This window comes from Scyliorhinus torazame, chromosome 17, assembly GCF_047496885.1.
Source record: "Scyliorhinus torazame isolate Kashiwa2021f chromosome 17, sScyTor2.1, whole genome shotgun sequence".
Classification (NCBI taxonomy): Eukaryota; Metazoa; Chordata; class Chondrichthyes; order Carcharhiniformes; family Scyliorhinidae; genus Scyliorhinus; species Scyliorhinus torazame.
This window is the reverse complement of record NC_092723.1, coordinates 176244-184392: the sequence shown is the minus strand read 5'-3', so window position 1 is coordinate 184392 and position 8149 is coordinate 176244.

The window sequence follows — 8149 nt, the reverse complement described above, 5'->3', positions numbered from 1 at the left end:
TGGATTGGAGACTACCTTCTTGCAATCGGATAGATGTATCCAACTTGAACATCCTTCAAGCTTGACGGAAGTCGGTGTAGTCAGTAGTACTAGGAAAGGTCCGCTCCAGCGTTGTCCTAGTTTCTTTCTGTCCCAGTTCTTTACCAATATGTAGTCTCCGGGTTCGATCACTGGATATCGAGGGACGGCTGTTCCTGCTGTCACTGGGTGCCTGTTTCACCTGTGAGTGGAGAAACTTCAGAGAAAGTGTTAATTGCTTCAAATAGTTCTGCACCTGTTCCCCCATCACATGGAGGTCTACTCCCTCCATGGGTTTTTCATGGGCATCCCAGGGAGTCCTCATTGGCCGACCATAGACTATCTCTTCAGCTGACAGTCCGGTCCGCGAATGTGGAGTCACCTGCATGTGAAACAGTGCCAAGGGTAATACCTTTAGCCAATTTAACCCAGTTTTTTCAGTCAATTTAGATAATTCCTGCTGCCTGCGGGTGATACGCGCAGTGCAGTTGCTGTTTAATTACGAGTGCTTCGCACAATTCAGTATTGATCCGAGCCACAAAATGTGGTCCATTGTCTGAGCTCACCATTTTGGGTATCCCAAAACGAGGAATAACTTCTGTTAACAACTTCACCACCGTATGTGCAGTACAATTTGTGGTGGGGACGGCTTCAATCCATTTACTAAACACATTGATTATTACTAACAATATTTACAGCACTGTACTTTTGGTAATTCAATAAAATCAAGCTGTATACAGGCAAAAGGGCCACCTGGCAAGGGAGTGGTTCCTGGAGGGCATTTAATGCCTTTACCCTTATTATGTTTCATGTAAATGAGGCATCGATCCAGCCGCATTTGCGCTGCTGTATTCAAATCTGGGTGCCACCAAGTTTTCAGGAGTAGCTGTACCTTTCCCTCCTTGCCAAGATGGGTACAAGAATGCAAATAATCAATAAGTACCGGCAATAAAGAATTCTGAATACAAACTTGACCAACTGGTCCCGTGTCAAGGAGTGCGAACACCCCATTGACTTCCATAGTGTGCGCTCAGAATCAGAGGCGTCCCTCTGTAAATTTTGAACCTCGGTTATCTCTGGCATGCCCTTCGTTCCGAATGCAGGTACCTGATTTAGAGCCTGATTAGCCCCACTGGGAACAATCAAAGAGGCTGATGTAGCCGCAGCCTTAGCACCTGAATCAGCACGGGCATTCCCTAATTGAACAGGAGTGAACACAGCAGGATTTAAGGTTGAACAGTAATGAAAAGAGAGGTAGGGGTTCTGTAATAGTGAAACCTCATAACGGCTCAAGCGAGCTTGAGTCAGATGCTGGGTTTGCTGAGACGTTAGGAGAGCCACAATAGAGTGCGAGGTATGCACTTGTACTGGCTGGTGAAGGGTCAGATTAGAGGCTGCCTGCACTAACAAATGGACAGCCGTAAGAATTTGGGTGCAGGGAAGGAGACCGCAAGCTACAGGATCCAATTTAATAGAATAGTAGGCGACCAGGCGACGGCGGTCACTGTGCTTTTGTGTTAGAACACCAGTGGCACATTCATCAAGAACATTAACGTACAACTGAAAGGGTCTGTCATACATAGGTCGTCCTAGTGCTGGGGCGGTAGCCAGGGCGTCTTTGAGAGTAACAAAAGATTGCTTTGCTGAATCGGGGAGTTCAAACTTAAGAGGAGCATTTTGAGAGGAGTACGGAGTTAATTCTTTAGTGTGGACAGTAACATTCGGAATCCATTGTCTGCAAAAGTTCACCAATCCTATAAAAGCTCGCACTGCTTGGGCGATGTAGGAAATGGGGTCTGCAGTAGAGGATTAATACGTCTCTGAGTAAGGGAGCGATCAGCAGCACTTATTGGGACACCCAAAAATTTGACCTGTCGTTGACCTTTATGAACTTTAGCGGCTGGGATCACATACCCCCACGAATGGAGACGGATGAGCAGATAAACGGTGTCACGTTGGTTAATGACGAAATCAGGGCTGGCAAGGACTAAGTCATCAACATATTGGATAATGGTGGAGCCACCAGGGGGTGATAATGTCTCTAACTGGCGTGCAGTGCCTGTGAGAAAAGAGTCGTAGAATGAGTGCATCAGGTTGCCCGGGCAGTGGGTTCACCGCCATTACTGGGATGCCCCAGGTCCAAGGGGTGATCGACGGGTTGCATGTCCCTCTAAGGGCACTGGTGCATGAGGAGGTACACTGCAGGAACTGCATGGGGTCCCTCTCCATGAAGGTGCAGTTGGTGTATGATCATGAGATGTACATCGTGCACGTCTGCGTCGTTACCAGGCCAGTGTGCACGGCTCCTTCATCCTGGCGCACTCGACGGTGACCGACACCTTCGAGTCGTTCCCCCGACTGGGGGGTTGGCTATTGGGTGACAGGAGTTATCCGCTGCAGTCGTGGCTGATGACGCCTATACGGAGGCCACAGAGCAACGTGGTGACTCGCTATAACGACACCCGCACATCGACCAAGGCCTTGATCGTGCCGTGCTTCGGCCTTTTGAAGATGTGGTTCAGGTGCCTGGACCACTCTGGGGGGGCCTCCATTACAGCCCCAGGAGAGTCTCACACGTCGTGTGGCCTGCTGCATCCTCCACAACATTCAGGGTGTTCAAGGTGGTGTGGTGCCACCCTGTTCTGGTTGCTGCCCATTAGATGCGCCAGGGACAGATGTGGTGTTCCGGCACTTCCCCTGTGGGAGTTACCAAAACGTGCTCCATCACCAGCTCCTCCCTCAGAGTGTCGTTGGCCCCCGGGCTACTTTTTGGGACGGGGCTGGAGCGAGCTCCGGGGACCCTCTGGAACTGTGTCATCATTCAGGGACCATGTCAGGTGCCTCTGTGTCTGGCTCAGGTCAGCCAGCGCCAGGCCAATGCTCTCGAAGCCCGCAGCCATGGCCCGCTGTGACTGGGCCACGCCCTGGAGCGCCGCTGCCATGTCCATGTGGCCTTGTCATGACTGCCTGTGACAGGGCCGCCCTGTCCTGTGCCTCAGCCACCCCCTGCACACTGTGCCCAGTCCTTGGACATCCTGACCCAAGGCCTCCACTGCAGATGCCACCCTTGTGGTGTTGGCCTGGGTGGAACTTATGGTCGACACCACCTCCTCCTCCTGCAAATGGTTGGACTCCTCCAACTCCAGCTGCAGGTGCTGGATGGTAGCTTACACCCCCTCCTGCAGTCCATGACTCGCCACTGCATCTCCAACATTTATGGGACCGCCCTTTCCAGAGGTCTGAAACCTGTCTGGACGGCAGCTAGTCCCTGGGGTTGGGCCGCCATCCGACCGTCCGCCCCTTCAGGGGCTCCTACATCTGCCTGATGTACCGCAGCATGTGTGTGGTGCACACACACATGAGCCCCAGGAGCCTCTTCACTGACATGCCCGACAAAGCTGAGTGTTTCTGGGGTGGTAGAGAGTGCTGGTGACAGCAGTGACGAGAAGTGCCTCCGGGTGTCGCAGTTGCCGTTAGGGGCGCGAGTCACCAGCAGATCCTGCCTCTTCGCTGGATGAGCCTCGCGCAGGGGGGGTGGCGGGAGGGGGGGCTGGGGGTTGGGGGGGGGGGGGGGACGGGACCTACCCTGGGACCCTGCAAGACCAGGCGCATGATTAGATCGCGGGTAGGGGTGGTGAGCCGGGGGGGGGGGAGGGTGTCGGTACCACATGTGCAAAAAGGTCATTGCGATTCTTTGGGGCTCATTTGGTTCACTGATGCCGACCTCCGCCTCGGCGACTGCCCACACTCCGACCAGGTCCATCGATGGTGAGGAACCGCAGATCCGGCGGGCCCCCTCTGGTCTTCTCCCAGCGGTTGTAAGCCACCTTCTTCAGGAGGGACGATAATGCACAGTGTGCGATACTCCGGGGGTCCGCAGGGCATCCGGCCATGGTGAGCGGTGTGGGTGTTGCAGTGGGGTGCAGGGTGGGGTGCACACGGTCTGCTGGTGGGTGGGATTCGATTGCCCTCTCGGAGGTGTGTGGGATGGAGATGGTGCCAGGGATGCAGTGCTGGTGGTGACCCACCCTGGCTGGCTTGGGGGTTGGCCATCATCGGCCACCACTGCCGGCGGGGCCACCTGATTGGGGGCCACATGGTGGAGGGGTGCGTTGGTGGAGCGTGATGGAAGTGGAGAGTGTGGGACGCAGATTGGTGCCAGGGGCACGGTGGTGGTGATGACTCACCCTGGCCACCCTGACGAGGTCATGCAGTTTCTTCCTGCGCTGCTGGCTGGCCCTGGCGGTGGGGCCCACGGCGCTCTCGGGCTCTGCCACCTGCGCCCAGGCCCGGCTAATGTCGGCGGGAGTCAGCCTCCTTCCCACCCCAGCAAATATGATGGCCCCCTCCCCCCCATGGCATCCAACAGTGTCTCGAGCTCGGCATCAGTGAACCTGGGTGCTTTCCTTCAGGGTGGCATCTTGTTGGCTGGAATGAGTGTGGGGGAGTGGAGTGATTATATACGGCTGCAGCTCATCAGGCTCTCGAGTGTCAATCCCGACTCTGGTGAATCACATGCCAGCATTCGTTGGAATTGCACGAATTCCTCGTGCCGCTGGTGCTAGCCCATTAGGATGTCCTGAATCACTCCGGGACCTGTGCCGCTATTGGGATCGTAGAATTCACGCGATTCAGTCCCAGCATCAGCATTTAGTCTACCAAACGGAGAATCTAACATAAAATCTTTGAAGTCAATTGTTTTCTTGCCACTTGACCCTCCAGGTAACTGAACTCTATGTTCAAAATGGTGACTCACAGATTTTCCACAGCTATGCTGTATTTTTCTCAATAAAATTCTCTCCCAAAATAGTGACACTTTTTAATATTGATTCCTGACTGTTCAATAGTCAGTAGTTTCACAGACTTTATACTTTGTTATATTTGAGAGTTTTGGGCAGCCCAAATTCGCTGGGTAAACCCCTGACCTTTTCCTCATGGGGCTCCTGGACTAACAACTTTCCAACTGTTTTTCCCAACACCTTTATCAAATTTTCATTTTGAAATTCTAGTTTAAACAAGAGGTTCAAATTTTAAATGGCTAACATTTTTTGCTGAGGCTGGTGTTGACCATGGAGATCAAATTCTCTCTACATACAATAAAATTGGATTCTGCAAGTGGTTGTCCCATTTCCTTTCAATTTAAGGGAGCCTTTTCCCTGGGGGAGGGGGTCAAAGGTCAATCAGGAATGCCACTGGATAACCTGTTCTGATACTGCTCCGTATCAGCCAGACGGAGATATATGATCCCTGTAGCACAATAATTACTCACGAGTCGAGAAGTGATGAAGTCAATCGAGGCTTTATTAAGCAAGACTTGTTCCCCAGCAGCTCAGTTATAGAATGCGGCTGCTGGGAGAACCCGGGCTCTTATACTCCGCCTTGCTGGGCGGAGCCAGCAGACAGCAGATCCAACCAGGACCCTGTGTCTGTCTACCAATAGCCTCTCGGCTTCACAGGTACCGCACTACCCCTAACACATACCACCACATTCACCCCTTGTTAAAAAGGAACCCGGCGGGGTGGTGGGTCGCATGGTGGTACGGGTTTACAAAGCTGGTCCTGGAACTATTTTCCTGCAGTGGCTATGCATTGAGCTCAACAGTTAACTATTTACAGGTTTTGTCAGAATTATTTGCAGATTTTTGTCACACGGATTCCACGAGTCGAGCGGGTGTCCTGGTCGTCCTTGTCGATCGCCTCAGCCCCGGTGGTGGTGCAGGTGCTGGCTCAGGCACTGTCGTCTCTGGGAGCGTTGCGCTGTTCATCCCTGGTTCTTTACTCCTGGGCGGGCACTGGAGGAGGACCGATCCACCCGGGAAGGGAGCGGCCGTGGGGTGTGCCGTTGGGAGGGAGGGGGTGATTGGTGTTGGGGGTGTGTGTGTGGTTCTGGCGGGCGCCAGGACCCGCAGGGAGACCATGTCCTGTCGGCCGTCGGGGTACGCCACGTAGGCGTACTGAGTGTTTGCGTGGAGAAGGTGAACCCTCTCGACCAACGGGTCCGATTTGTGCGCCCGCACATGCTTTCGGAGCAAGGTGGGTCCTGGGGCTGCCAGCCAGGTCGGCAGCGACGTTCCGGAGGAGGACTTCCTGGGGAAGACAAGGAGGCGCTCATGAGGCGTTTGATTAGTGCTAGTACACAGCAGCGACCGGATGGAGTGGAGGGCATCCGGCAGGACTTCCTGCCAACGGGAAACTGGGAGATTTCTGGACCGTAGGGCCAGTAGGACGGTCTTCCAGACCGTACCGTTCTCCCTCTCTACCTGACCGTTCCCCCGGGGGTTGTAACTGGTCGTCCTGCTCGAGGCAATGCCCTTGCTGAGCAGGAACTGACGCAGTTCGTCGCTCATGAAGGAGGTCCCCCTATCGCTATGGATGTCCGCGGGGAAACCGAACAGTGTAAAGATGGTGCCGAGGGCTTTAATGACTGTGGCCGTGGTCATGTCGGGGCAGGGGATGGCGAAGGGGAAACGGGAGTATTCGTCCACCACGTTTAGGAAGTACGCGTTGCGGTCGGTGGAGGGGAGGGGGCCTTTGAAATCCAAACTGAGGCGTTCAAAAGGACGGGAAGCCTTTATCAGGTGCGCTCTATCTGGTCTGAAAAAGTGCGGTTTGCACTCTGCGCAGATTTGGCAGTTCCTGGTGGCTGTACGGACCTCCTCGACAGAGTAGGGGAGGTTGCGGGACTTCACAAAATGGTAGAATCGAGTGACCCCCGGGTGGCAGAGGTCGTCGTGGAGGGCTTGGAGGCCGTCTACTTGTGCGTTGGCACATGTGCCACGGGATAGGGCATCAGGAGGCTCGTTCAGCTTCCCGGGACGATACAAGATCTCATAGTTATAGGTGGAGAGCTCAATCCTCCACCTTAAGATCTTGTCGTTCTTGATTTTGCCCCGCTGTGCATTATCGAACATAAAGGCTACCGACCGTTGGTCAGTGAGGAGAGTGAATCTCCTGCCGGCCAGGTAATGCCTCCAAAGTCGCACAGCTTCCACTATGGCTTGGGCTTCCCTTTCCACTGAGGAGTGGCGGATTTCTGAGGCGTGGAGGGTTCGGGAGAAAAAGGCCACGGGTCTGCCCGCTTGGTTGAGGGTGGCCGCCAGAGCTACATCGGATGCGTCGCTCTCAACTTGGAAGGGGAGGGATTCGTCGATTGTGTGCATCGTGGCCTTTGCGATATCAGCTTTGATGCGGCTGAAGGCCTGGCGGGCCTCTGTCGACAGGGGGAAGGTAGTGGACTGGATTAACGGGCGGGCCTTGTCTGTGTATTGGGGAACCCACTGGGCGTAGTACGAGAAGAAGACCAGGCAGCGTTTCAGGGCTTTGGAGCAGTGGGGGAGGGGAAATTCCATAAGGGGGCGCATGCGTTCAGGGTCGAGACCTATAACTCCATTGCGCACTACGTATCCCAGGATGGCCATACGGTTAGTGCTAAAAATGCATTTTTCCTCGTTATAGGTGTGGTTCAGGGCGTTAGCGGTCTGGAGGAATTTGCGGAGGTTGGTGTCGTGGACCTGCTGGTCATGGCCGCAGGTGGTTACATTGTCGAAGTATGGGAACGTGGCCCGCAAACCGTGCTGGTCAACCATTCGGTCCATCTCCCGTTGGAAGACCGAGACTAAGTTTGTGACGCCAAATGGGACCCTTAAAAAATTGTAGAGCCGCCCGTCTGCCTCGAAGGCCGTGTACTTGCGGTCACTCGGGCGGATGGGGAGCTGGTGGTATGCGGACTTGAGGTCCACGGTAGAAAAGACTTTGTACTGTGCAATCCGATTGACCATGTCGGATATGCGGGGGAGAGGGTACGCATCTTGCTGCGTGTGCCTATTGATGGTCTGACTATAGTCTACGACCACCCTCTGCTTCCCCCCGGTCTTCACAGCTACCACCTGGGCTCTCCAGGAACTATTGCTGGCCTGGATTATGCCTTCCTTCAGCAGCCGCTGGACTTCAGACCGGATAAACGTTCGACCCTGGACGCTGTATCGTCTGCTCCTAGTGGCGACGGGCTTGCAATCCGGGGTGAGGTTCGCAAACAAGGAAGGTGGTTCAACCTTGAGGGTCGCGAGGCTGCAGATAGTGAGTGGGGGTATTGGGTCGCCAAATTGGAACGTTAGGCTCTGGAGGTTACATT